At 34.0% G+C, this 14,339-nt stretch overlaps 1 non-coding gene across 1 annotated transcript; it reads left to right on the top strand.

Moving 5' to 3' along the window:
* Positions 1–8,170: 8,170 nt before the first annotated feature.
* On the top strand, positions 8,171–8,277 carry LOC129495349 (U6 spliceosomal RNA). Its single transcript, XR_008661508.1, has one exon. It is a non-coding gene; the product is annotated as a U6 spliceosomal RNA (small nuclear RNA).
* The last annotated feature ends 6,062 nt before the right edge of the window (positions 8,278–14,339 follow it).

The raw sequence follows: 14,339 nt of genomic DNA on the forward strand, positions 1-14,339 counted from the left end.
GATATAGCCTCTTGGCAATGCTACCAAAAAGATAATTTGAAGGACAAGACCTTCATGGTGAATTTGAATTTTTTTTTAAATAAGAGTTTAAAGTCTAGAAATTTCTCTTCTACCTTGAACTTTACCATTCTAAAAAAGTAGAGGAAACTATAATTACTTGGAAAAAGTAATTAACAGTAAATACATATATATGTGGTGGAATAAGGAATGGATTTATGTAGCTAAAAACAAAATAAATTTCAACTGATATCCAGAAGGATCTTGTTCATATAAAAATCAGCTAAGGCTCTGTAGCTTTTTATATTGTTTGCTGTTGTTATTGTTCCTGAACTATAGGAAAAAAAAAAAAACAAAAAACAAAACAGGACCAGGCCAGCAGCTTGAAAAATTATCAATTAAATTTTCTCATTAGCTATATTTGGTTCCTTAATTGGCCTTTTTGACTGTGTAATTTCAAGTGATAATTATTTGTGGCACTAGCCTGTTCCTATATCAATGTTATCTCTTAATTAATTCAAGAAATTGACTTAACATTTTTTTCTATCTTCAGACACAAGTAATTTGTGAGTTACCATTCCTTAGACAGCCCAGCCAGCAGCACTTTGAAAGATGACAGAATGTCCAATCTTACAGACTTACACCACAATAGCATTGATAATAATATTGGAGAAGCTCTGCTAAGGAAGAAGTATACATATTTGGGATGAAATAGAAAACCATAAGGTTATAGATTAAAGGATGAGAGACACATGAAAAAAATAGAATGTTCATTCATCTTCAACAGAGAATTCTCAAATCTCAAAAATACAGAATTATAATTGGACTAAAATAACATACATGTATTAATGCCAAATATACATATAAAATACTGAATGTTTTGGTTTTGACGGGGAAAGCTGGCAATGAGTGCTTTGCAACCCCACATTTCCCACTGAATTGCTGAAATCTGAGAAACATACAGAAGGAAGCAGTATCTCAGTGGTCAGTAATTTTCCACACCTGAATAGGAATTTCCACTCCTTAAAGAGAAAATGAATTACTGAGGTGAAAAAGGATGGTCATCTAAGAAAAGAAGGTAGGAAATTGCCATTCAGTCACCATAACTTTCGATTCTTACTTCAGATGCTACTTCCCTTACTAAAAGACCTTTCAAAAGCCAAGGGCTGTTGCCCCTGTCCCCACCCTATTCCCCAATTCATGACTAATACTTTTCTTATATCCACTCTTCAAGTATTTTTACAGGTAACTCAGTCCTACCAAGGGCAGAGATGTTTATGTAGTTGCTAAATTGGCAGTAAGGAAAGTTGAGTCCAGAGGTTGCCTCAGAACAATGCCTTGGGGGTTAGTGTTTTAGAGTCACTTTGGTAAGGAAAGAAACCCAGACTGCTGCAGACTAGCCAGGAAGACTCTTCCCTTCAGAGAAAGATAAGCAATCAAGAAGGCCTCAGATTCCCTCCTTAGACTAGCAAATCTAAATCAGAAAATAATAAATAATAAAAAAAACCCTTCATTGTAATATGTGTCTCAAATCAAACTCTTAACAAAATGAGTAAATGTGATACTCTAGACAAATTTTCATAAAATCAGAATAAGACAAAAATTAAACACTGAGCTAGAAGCAAGATCTAGTATAATAAAGAAAAATGATGTGTACTAACTGAAAAACAAGGACCCAAACTATTGTTATTAAATGAGAAAATGACTTTATACTAATAACAATCCATGGAATCAAATGAAATAATGTTTTCTTTTAAATACAGAGTTTAGCAAGGGTACTGGTGGTAAAGCAAATATAAAATAGAAATGGCTATTACATACATTCATCCTAGCCACTCAAATTATTTAATTTCTATAAACTTACAAGATATAAGTCTTTCAATGTGTAGATGAGATAATAAATCAGAGAAAGTGACTTTAATTTGTTAAACAGTCAGTAAGTGGCAGAGAGGAAGCTTGCACAGATTTGTTGGCTTCCAAACAGAACAACTTATACTGAAGGTGGCTATATTTTTCTGAAGGTATAGATGAGATACAAGTGTGAACAAAGATTAAGGTACACACAAACAAGCTCTTTGGTGTTAATATTTTCATGATTTTTTTTTTAAGTTGGAGTGCAAGTGTTTTTGTATTCAAAGAAACACCTCATTTTCTTCCAGAGTATTGACCAAGAGGATCATAATGTTTTTTCTCAGCTTGACCAAACTTTAGACAAGCTGAGACTCCAGGACTCTAAATACCCTTTTCTTTGAGTATTTGCTTTAAGAAACCTGTCGAATTTTTTTTTTCTCTACCCCTTTGAGATATAACCCTTTCCCAAAGCCTCTTGCCAGTTTTACACTCAAGACTGTCTTTCTCAGTGCCATGGGAGACTTCCTTTTGACATAATCATCAAGGGAGATGAGGCTGCTGTCTCCCAATCTCTATGGGAGAGTAAGAGTCTTAATTTGGGTCAGTCAGTACTTGGCTTCAAGCTGTAAAACCATCTCTTGTCATGAAGATACAAGAAAGTTGACTCTTTCTTTGGATAAACCAATTAGCAAACACAGACGGCCTGAAATCTTCCCATTCTGCCCTTTGTTCCAGCAGAACTGAAATTAGAGTTCTGTTCTCTTTCCTATTACAAGTGCCTTGGGTAAAATCTTGTCTGCCTGTTTAACAGTCTAGTACAGTTTACTCTGACAGGATCATTCCCCCTCTTAGTTCTACAAAACATCCTGCTCAAAAGCATTTTTATATAAATTATTAAAACTACTTAGTTCATGTGCTCTTACCTTGATTTTTTTTTTAAGGGGGAAAATAGTTATTGCCATTTAACATTATTTCTTCTTTGTTAGTTTTGTTAGTTTTCCTCTTGCATCTTATAAAAGTTCTCTAAATCTTGCTTCAGTTGCTAATTGCAAAGGCTACATAAAATCTGATTCGCACAACTTTGCATCTGAAAAGCCACTGTCAAACTGTCAAATTCTTTAACAGACTATGATATCTTCTTCCTTGTTTTACTTTCTTAAAGTTCTGCACGATTCCAGGCCTTAATGTCCCTCTCTGACTTGCATGTGAAGACAAATGGTATGAAGTTAGTGGGCCAACATCCTGAAAGATTAGTCCTACCACTCTATGCACATAATTACAACTAATTGAATTAGTCCCACTCCTAGCAAAGAAGTAAAATCAATATTATAATTAAAATTGCGTTCCTGTGTAATTGGATTTTCAAAGGAAACCTAGAAGAGGGAAAGAGAGGAAAGTGTTTCTTATGTGTATAAGTAATTAATATTTGTATTAAGTTGATATCTTCAAAATAATCCTGCAGAAATTTGTGGCAATATCCTCAATTTCATTAACCAGAGCTGATTACAGGAGTTTGCTCCTTAGCGAAACCATCCTTATAGCCAAGGCTTTCTATCTGTTGCCACTGAGTTGTCTGGACCACTGCCTGACTTTCCTATCTCAAATATTTCAGTCAGCTCCAGCATTAGGATTTTCAGGGGCTATTTTATTAAGTGTGTTTGTTAAATCACATCCGAGATTTTTTTCTCTCTAGATCAAAAGAAATCAGTCTGAAAGAAATGGGCAGCTTAATAGTTGATCTACTAGTTCTTTCCCTGGAGCTCACTCCCTTCCCTTCAAGTGCTTTTTACCATAATTCCAAATATAAATGGATATCCTTTTCATAATGTGATGCTAGAAGACACTTTCAATTTATTAAAAAAAAAAAAAGGTGGCATGACTGGAGCTACGGAGAGCACCATTTGCTCTTCTCCAAGAACTTAGTGAATTTAGGAAAGTCAAACAACATTTCCAGTCACATCCCTATGTCAGGAAGACAATGAGGGACTGAGATGAAAGGAAAAAGTATACCCAGACAGAGTCTTTAGACTCAAAAATGGTCTCTTTAGTTGGAAATAGCCTAAGTTATATACAAACAAACCAATGAACAAGAGCGTGTATGCCAAGTGCATAGACATGAAATGACATGAAAATATGCAGTTATGATGAAGTCTTGAAAAAGAAGACCTGGTTCAAGTGTTACATGTATAACTTGATAAACATGTTCTCTATACATGTAATGCACTTAATCCTTGTAGGCCATAATTTTCTTATTTCTAAATTGAAAATGTTGAACTAGATTAGAAAGTCTTAATCCTAAAATTCAATGAACTTTAGCAAAGGGATATCATATCTTGAGATGATATGGCCATGGATGATTGGACCTGGGGCACATGAAACATAAAGTACCATTAAATGATTAAGAGCATGTTGTTGTTGGGGGGCCTGGGTGTTTCAGTGGTTGAACGTCTGCCTTTGGATCCCAGGACCCTGAGATTGAGTCCTGGATTGGGCTCCCTGCAGGGAGCCTGCTTCTTCCTCTCCCTCTGCCTTTCCCTCTGGGTTTCTCATGAATAAATAAATAAAATCTTTTTTTTTTTAAAGAGGATGTTGTTAGATAAGGGATACAGAAGGAGGACAATGCATGAGCAAAAGCCAAGTATTACTATGTCTGTTGTGTTCACTCTTGTGTGTAGGGATGGTCACAGTATCTGAAATACAATGGAAAATGTCTAATAATGAATGAATGTACAAATTGGGATATGTTCCTCTTGCTTAAGAGTAGGGTGACATCTAAAAGATCATATTATGTATTTGCTTAAGTAAATTACTCAATGAAAGACAAATTTGTGCAGAAACTTTCTTTGGTGACTTATAATGGGTGAAAATGAGCATTTTCCATCTGTGTCTCAAATTTTTCTAATTTGAATGTCAAGACTTTATTTCAAAATTTCCAAGGTCATATGATTAATAAATGGCAAAATTCTGAATCAACCTATGAAAATCCCTCTTCTATGTGAGTGTCTAATCCAGAAAGAATTTCCTAAACTGTTTCTTAATCATCCAGTGACATGCACTTACTTCATGCTCCCCTGTTCTCTGCTGTGTTCTTGACTTGGGTTCCTTATTCCGTTGCAGTTTTTCCAGCTGTTTAGCCTTCATGTCAAATTCTCACCAAATGATATATGGACCATCTTCTGAAATGCTTCCCATGTCCAGGTATTTTTTCTCTTCCCATGCCACCTTGAAAACTTTGATGTCCATTGTAACATCTTTTATACTCTGAGGTTGGTTGCCTTGGGTGTACTCTTCACCAGTTATCTCTAGGATCAATTTTGGATACTGGAAAAAAGGGGCACATTGTTTTGATTTTCCCCAAGCCTGCTAAAGTTGTAATGTTCAAAACAGAAGTGCCCTGAGAAGACATCTTTGCTTGCATAACACTTCTTGGCAACAGATAAATTGTTTCTCTATAGTTTTCTCTTTGAATTTTATGTTGGATCAGTTTTTAACTTGGAGACCATTCTCTTTTGAGTAATACTTTTTCAATGTGTCACACCTTGAGATTTATTGCAACAATACATCATCAGAGTGACAGCTGGCCCTGATGATGTATAGCTTAATACATCATGAAAGCAATTTTTCATTCAGGTTACATATTACATAGGAATGTTAGTGCTTATATTTTAAAAACATATAAATTTATGGGCTTACAACAAATAAAACTTTCTGAGAGTTTGTAAAACTCTTGGATCTGTCCCAAATCTATCTGGACAATAAAATTAGCATTGGGTTTCAGTCAACCGAGTGCCAATCCTTTTCTGCATAGCAAAATATATCTTCTTTATAAATGCTTATTTTTTTCAATAGGACATATGTACACTTGATTTAAAAAATTAAAAATACAGTAGTATATACAATGAAGACTATCTCTTCTATCCATATCTAGAAGCTATCTAGTACCCTTCCCCAAAGGGAAAAACTTACCAACTTTCTAGAGATAATATAAGATATTATACACACACACACACATATTGCAATCCTTTATATGCAATCAGCAATATATTCTGCATTTTTCTACAGTTACCAGTATAAGTCAGAAATTGCTTCACGTATTTACAGATTTTTCTTGTTCTTTTTGGCGTTAACATATATCCTATTATTCTCCCATATTCTAAAGAGATATTGCTTTTCTATAAAATACCATTTTCCTTTATTTTATGGACAGAATCCAAACTAGAACAAGAATGAAAAAAAATGACTAGAAAGAAAATGGAGTTATTTTCAGTTTTTCCTCATTATATGATATAGAAATGTATTACCCTTTTTATGATAGCATACTATTCTACTGATCTCTTTTATGATTTTGACTCAAGGAGAACTCATTTTCATTAATAAGTTTTTATAATTTTCATTTTGTGTGAAATGTTTAATTAAGTGAATCTTACCAAAGGTGATAAAATACCTACATTTTTTAAGGATAAAATAAAACTGGAAAGAAAGAAGAGACAAGTAGAAAAACTGAATTGTGGTTAAGAGTGTAATACATTTTAAATAATAAGTGGCAACTCTTAACAGAAGTCTCCAGAATTATTATATCACATTCATTATCTTCTTTATTTTTACTTATGAACTTGCTTGGAAAATTTAGCTTTAGTTTGTGTCATGGACAAATTAACTACAATAAGGAAAATGAAATTTTTTATAGGCTCTCAAATGAGGGAAGGTAATAAGGAACATGTGAAATTCTGATATGGAAAGTTTCAGTCTTCAATCCAAGTTATGAAAGTAGTTATAATTAAAGGCCATGTATAGAGTAGTTTGAAAAGAAAAAAATCTCTCCTCAAAATGAGTTTTAAAAAAGCTTATGGCTATTATTATTGTTATTATTATAAGCAAGTTACCTTTTCTCCCCATTAACCCTGCATTTAGTTTTTGCCTTGCCACCTCCACGATTTGTTCTCCATTTTATATTTTGAATGCATCCATTTTTTCCTTTAGTATTTGTTAGGTCACTTCTTCTAATACTTAGCTATAAATATAAGTCCACAAAAGACAGAAATTTTGAAACTTAAGAAATTAGTATTTTTTGGCAAAAATATACAAATTTTATTTTCTTTCTCCTTCCCATGACCTTCTTGATTTAGCCAATTTATGAATGTGAGAGTGTACAGATATTTAAGCAGAGGATTTTTTTAAAATCTCTTCTAAGGAGAAGAGGAAGCTATCAAATATTACTGCAGGGAGAGTTTACACTGTATGTGTGTGGGGGGTGCGTGTACGTGTACACATGCACTTATTTCCAATCCTCAATCTGGGAAGGGTATGTTTTTGAGTAAAGAATTATAAACATCTGAAGTACTGATGGGAAGAATTTAGTTTGGAGAGAATAGGAGAGAAAAGATTTCATCTCAAAGGAGGGAGTGTCATTCTTGAGAAGTATTAAGGGAGTTGGGGATTAAGAAAAAAAGAACTAGAAACAGGGCTTCCAGAGAAGAGAAGACAGGATAGATTTTGGGGAAGGGAGGGAGACAAGGAGAGAGAGACTGCAGAATCAGGTCAAAAATTGTGTGAACAACCTATTTGAGTAGAGTGGACATTTTGTAATCCTTTTTAAAATAAATTTTTATTAAAATCTACATAACAGGGCTTTCAGAGTTGAGTCCATTTGAATGATTATTCTGGCTACAAGGTGGAATAATTAAAATAGTTATTAGGGTCCAGCCTAATAACTGATAACACAGCACTATTTTTGAAAATAAACATTGTTTATAAATGACAAGATTAATTGCTTCTTTAAGAAGCTAAAATCCATTCCTTCACAATGTAATCAAGTAATCCTCAAAAACAGAATGACTGAGACCTTAGTTATCTTAGTTTTCTATCTTTGCTGATTTTGTAAAGGCAAACAGTTCATAGTCAAGCTGGAATAGTAGAACAGAATGGTAAATAAATCAGGTCTGGAGTTTAAACTCCAGCACCAACACTTAATAGCTTGGGGAATTTATCTAATCCTTACCCTAATTCCTACTTTATTTTTTAAAGGATTAGGTGAAGTATTATATAAGTTAATCAATCGGATTTTAAAATTAACTTAATTTGTCACACAAGCTTAAAGTCTTCTTTGTATTTTGGCAACCCATAATTGGTAAAGTAGGAAGATGACAGTGGGTTACGAGACTTCATTTTGAGTTGACTTCATGGTTTTAGGCAGCACCACTTTGAGAGGAAAATAAAGTGCTCAGATTCTGCAGACTCTGAGAAACAGATTTTTGTTTGATATATCTGACTACTCTGTTGCTCTTTATGTACCAGGGCTCATCAACAAAAATTGGAGTATGCAGTGCTCATTTCAGCAGCCCATAGACTAAAATTGGAATGATACAGATTAGAATAGCATGGCCCCTGTATAAGGATGACACATAAATTTGTGAAGCAGTCCATATTTTTTTAAATGGACTATGCAAATTGACTTAGGTTCATTTAATTAATTATATCATTTGTCAGTTTGGCTTTATTGATGCTTATCCAAAGAGAGAGAGAGAGAAGAAATATTGTGGATAAGACTGAAACCTCTCTGAAATCTTGGTCATCTATGAACATTAAACATATCAAATTGTTAGCAACAACAATGGCAAAGTTTTAGTGAGTCATTACTATTTATTTGACACAGTTTTCATTGTTTTATACGTGTTATTTAATTTTCCCAATAAGTCTCTGAGGAGAGTACTCCTGCCCATATTTTTACCTAAGAAAAAGATAAATTAATGCTTCATCCAAAGTAATGTAGCTAATAGGTGACATGAGCAGGGTTCATAATGATACACTCTGTCTTATGAGGCCTGGCAATTAGTCACCAAGCTTTTATACATACCATCTCAGTAGGTATCATGATATGTCAGATTTACTATCCTATAGCTAGGATATATTTTGAAGTTATTATGAGACACTATAATATTTGTTATTAGTTTTTAATCTTTTCAAAAATTAAGATGTTTGAAAAATTACAACACTGAAATATTTAAAATATCCCGAATGCTTTTCTAAAATATCTTGAATTTTATTAACATTTCTGTTCACTAAAAGAAAAAAAATGGACTTTTCCGTGACTCATGATTTCTGTTTCAGTTAGGTTTTCTAAGGAAAAATAAATAGAATGAGCAGAGAGAACTGTTTTCGTTTCTGCAATTGCTATCAATTCTAAATATGTTTGAAATGTCACTGCACACTGCTTACCAACCTGTTGGTACTAAGTGAAGTCAGAATTATTAATGAGAGACCTTTGCTAACAAATGCTAGGGGTAGTGAAAATACCCTTCCATAAATACAAATGAATACATTTGCTAAAATATCATATGAAATGACAAAAGTCCTACAATGCTGATGGGAAAGACAAATATAATGAAGACAGTGGAAATAACATACTGTTTAATTATTTTCTATTTGAAGGATAGAATTGTGGGAAATGAGAGAAAGGATGGAAAATAAGATTGGGTAAGAAAATTGAGAGGTTGAAAGAAAGGAGGACAATTAGAAATTAAAAAGAGAAAGCATGGGAAAATATAAAGGAATAGAGATGAACTCAAGGAAAAGAATTGAGAAGGTAAAGAAAAATAAATACAGAAAAGAGTTTAAAGAATCCCGTAACTTCAGCTTTTTGCCTCACCAATCTGAACGGATATTTGCCTCACCAATCTGAACAGATATTCCCAGCATCATTTTGTAGTTCTCTGTTCTACAGTCTATAACATTTGCCATTAGGATTTCACCAAAAAATGCCTTCATATCTTTTTTAAAAAATATTTTATTTTTTCATCATGATAAGCATACACTCTGTTATCCATCACTGATTTTACCCATCTCTCCAGCCACCTCCCCCTCGGTAAGCATCGCTTTGGTTCTCTATAGTTAAGATTCTGGTTTCTTGGTTTCTCTCTCTCTCTTCCTTTTTTTCCTTTGCTTGTTTGTTGTTTCTTAAATTCCACATATAAGTGAGATCATATGGAATATGTTTTTCTCTGATTTATTTTGCTTAGTATTATGCTCTCTAGTTTTATACATGTTGTTGCAGATGGTAAAATTTCATTCTTTTTTATGGCTGCAGATTATTGCAGTGTGGGCTTGTGTGTGTGTGTGTGTGTGTGTGTGTGTGTGTGTACCACCTCTTCTTTATCATCCATTCATCTATCAATAGACACTTGGACTGCTTCCTTAGTTTGGCTATTGTAATAATGCTGCAGTAAACATCAGGGTGCATGTATCTTTTTGAATTAGTGTTTTTGTACTTCTTGGGTAGATAGCCAATTGTGCAATGAATGAATGCATTATAGGGTAGTTCTATTTTTAACTTTCTAAGGCCTCCAAACTGTTTTCCACAGTGGCTGTACCAGTTTGCATCCCCACCAATAGTGTACCAAGTTTCCTTTCTCTCCACGTACTTGCCATTACTTGTTGTTTCTTATGATTTTGATTTTATTTCTCTGATGATGAGTAATGTTGAGCATCTTTTCATTTGTCTGTTGCCCATCTGTATGTCTTCTTTGGAGCAATTTCTGTTCCTGTCTTTTGCCTATTTTAAAATTGGATTATTCGTTTGTTTGGGTATTAAGTCATATCAGTTCTTTATATATTTTGGATACTAACCCTTTATTGGATATACCATATGCAAATATCTTCCCCTACTCCATAGGTTGCCCTTTAGTTTTATTAATTGTTTCCTTCACTATGCAAAAGATTTTTATTTTGATATTGTCCCAATAGTTTATTTTTGCTTTTATTTCCCTTGCCTCAGGAGACATATATAGAAAAATGTTGCTATGGCTGATGTCAGAAAGATTACTGCTTGTGCTCTTTTCAAGGATTTTTATGGTTTCAGGTATCACATTTAGGTCTTGAATCCACCTTGAGTTCATTTTTGTGTATGGTAAAAGAAAGTGGTCCAGTTTCATTCTTTTCCATGTAGCTGTCCAGTTTTCCCAACACTATTTGTTAAAGAGATTATCTTATTCTCGGATGTTCTTTCCTACTTTGTCAAGAATAACTGACATATGATTGTGGGTTTATTTCTGGGGTTTCTATTCTTTTCCACTGATCTCTGTGTCTATTTTTATGCCAGTACAACTATTTCAATTAATACTGCTTTGTAATATAACCTGAAATGTGGAATTGTGATACCTCCAGTTTTGTGTTTCGAGATTGCTTTAGCCTTTGAGGTCTTTTGTAGTTCCATACAAATTTTAGAATTGTTTGTTTTAGTTCTGTGAAAAATGCTGCTGGCATTTTGATAGGTATTCCATTAAATGTACAGATTACTTTGGATTATATAGACATTTTAACAATATTTGTTCTTCCAACTCTTAGGCATGGAATGTATTTCCATTTGGTTGCATCACTGAATTTCTTTCATTAGTGTTTTATAGTTTTCGGAGTATATGGCTTTTGCTGCTTTCATTAAGTTTATTCGTACATATTTTATTGTTTTTGGTGCAATTGTAAATGGGACTGATTTTTTAATTTTAATTTCTGCTGCTTCATTACTAGTGTATAGGTATTCAACAGATTTCTGTACATTAATTTTGTGTCCTGTCACTTCATTTACCAGTTCTAATAGTTTCTTGGTGGAGTTTTTAGGTTTCTATATATAGTATCATATAATCTGCAAATAGTGAGAGTTTTACTTCTTTCTGCCTTACCAATTTGGATGCCTTTTCTTTCTTTATGTCATCTAATTGCTGTGGCTAGGACTTCAGTTCCAGGTTGAATACAAGTGGTGAGAGGGACATCCTTATCTTATTTCTAACCTTAGAAGGAAACCTCTCAGTTTTTCCCCATTGAATATGATGTTAGCTGTAGTTTTACATATATGGCCTTTATTATGTTCCCTCTAGACCTAATTGCAGAAGAGTTTTATCATGAATGGAGTTGTACTTTGTCAATTGCTCTTCCTGCATCTACTGAAATGATCATATGTTTTTTTTTATAAAGATTTTACTTATCTATTCATGAGAGACACAGAGAGACAGAGAGACTGAGACACAGGGAGAGGGAGGAGCAGGCTCCATGCAGGGATCCCGATGTGAGACTCGACCCTAGGCCTCCAGGATCACGCCCTGGACTGAAGGCAATGCTAAACCGCTGAGCCACCGGGGCTGCCCGATCATATGATTTTTATCCTTGGTCTTAATGACGTGATGTAGCATGTTGATAGTTTAGTTTTGCAAATAATAGACCACCCTTGCCTCCAAGGAGTAAATCCCACTTTATTGTGGTGTATGATTTTTAAAGTACTGATGGAGTCAGTTTGCTAATATTTTGTTGAGGATTTATATTCCATATTCATAATGGATATTGGCTTGTATTTCTCTTTTTTTGTTGTGTCTTTTTTTTATAATTTTTATTTATTTATGATAGTCACAGAGAGAGAGAGAGAGGCAGAGACACAGGCAGAGGGAGAAGCAGGCTCCATGCACCGGGAGCCCGACGTGGGATTCGATCCGGGGTCTCCAAGATCGTGCCCTGGGTCAAAGGCAGGCGCCAAACCGCTGCGCCACCCAGGGATCCCCTTTGTGTTGTGTCTTTTTCAGATTTTGGTATCAGGATGTTGGCCTCATAAAATTAATTTGGAATTTTTCCTTCCTCTTCTATTTTTTGGAATAATTTGAAAAGAATAAGTATTAAGTCATCTTTAAATGTTTGGTAGAATTGACCTGTGAAGATGTCTGGTCCTGGACTTCTGTTTTTTGGAATTTTTTTGATTACTGGTTCAATTTCATTGCTGGTAATTGGCCTGTTCAAGTTATCTATTTCTTCCTGCTTTCATTTTTTTTTCTGCTTTAGTTTCTAGGAACTTCTAGGAATCTTTTAAGACAACTTCTTTTAAGTCATCCAATTTGTTAGATATAAAGTTTCATAATATTCTGTTATATTTGTTTGTATTTCTGTGGTATTGGTTTTTATTTTTCCTCTTTCATTTGTGATTTTGTTTATTTGGAACCTTTCTCTCTCTTTTTTTCCCCCCTCTCTCTTTTTAAATGAGTCTGGTAGGGGTTTATCAATTTTGTTTATCTTTTCAAAGAAGTAACTCCTGGTTTCATTGATCTGTTCTGTTGTTTGGTTTGGTTTCTTTATCATTTCTTTATTTCTAAAAAATGTTTTATTTATTTGAGAGAGAGAGAGGATGTATGCACACAATTGGGGGTAAGTGCAGAGGAAGGAAAAGCAGACTCCCTGTTGAGCAGGACTCTGAGATCATGACCTGAGCTGAAGTTGGCACTTAACAAACTGAGCCACCCAGGCACCCCTATATCATTTATTCCTGCTCTCATCTTTATTATTTCCTTTATTTTGCTAGCTTTGGATTTTGTTTGTTCTTTTTCTAGCTTCTTTAGGTCTAAGTTTAGGTTGTTTATTTGTAATCTTTCTTGCTTCTTAAAGTAGGTCTGTATTGCTATAAACTTTCCTCTTAGAACCACTTTTGCTGCAGCCCAAAGATTTTGGATCGTTGTGTTTTCATTTTCATTTGTTTCTATGTAATTTTTTATTTCTTCTTTGATTTCTGAGTGTTTATTCATTGTTTAGTAGCATGTTATTTAATGTCAATGATTTGTGCTCTTTTCTGATTTCTTTTATTTGATTTCTAGTTTCATAGTCTTGTCAGAAAGGATAATGGTATGACTAGTTTTGTGGCCTAATATGTGATTTATTCTGGAAAATATTTTATGTGTACTTGAAAAGAATGTATATTCTTTTAGGATAAAATGTTTTAGGATACAATGCTCTGAGTATATCTGTTAAATCTATCTGGTCCACTGTGTCATTCAAAGCCACTATTTCTTTGTTAGTTTTCTATTTGGATGATCTGTCCATTGATATAAGTGGGATGGTAAAGCATCCTACTATTACTAGATAACTATCAACTATTTCCTTTATATTTGTTAACAGATACTACATATGTTTGGGTGCTCCCATGTGGGTGCATAAATATTTACAATTGTTATATCCTATTGTTCTGTTGTCTCCTTTATGATTATGTAATGTCTTTACCTTTTGTTACACTCTTGGCTTTAAAGTCTATTTTGTCTAAGTATTGTTACCCTGGATTTCTTTTGATATCCATTTGCATGATAAATGTTCTCTATCCCCTCAATTTTTTAAGGCTTTATTTATTAATTTGTTTGACAGAGAGAGAGTGAGAGAGAGAGAGAGCGAGAGAGAGCGCAAGCACACACAAGCAGCAGGTACAGGAGAGGGAGAAGCAGGCCCCCACTGAGCAGGGATGTGGCCTCTTCTCTACCTTTAGTTGTAGAGGTGGGTTGTTTGTTTTTTTTGCCAGTCTCCAGATTATTTTCTAGGTTATTTATGCTGATGTGAATGTTTTCTAATTGTACCAATGGGACAATTGAATTTAGGGTTCTCCTATTTGGCCATCTTCCCAGCTGACCCTTGATTTATCACCTTCAGATCTTTCTATGAAGGATCTTGTTTTGGTTATCAAAATTATAGATGACAGATTT

This window comes from Nyctereutes procyonoides, unplaced genomic scaffold (assembly GCF_905146905.1).
Source record: "Nyctereutes procyonoides isolate TBG_1078 unplaced genomic scaffold, NYPRO_anot_genome, whole genome shotgun sequence".
Classification (NCBI taxonomy): domain Eukaryota; kingdom Metazoa; phylum Chordata; class Mammalia; order Carnivora; family Canidae; genus Nyctereutes; species Nyctereutes procyonoides.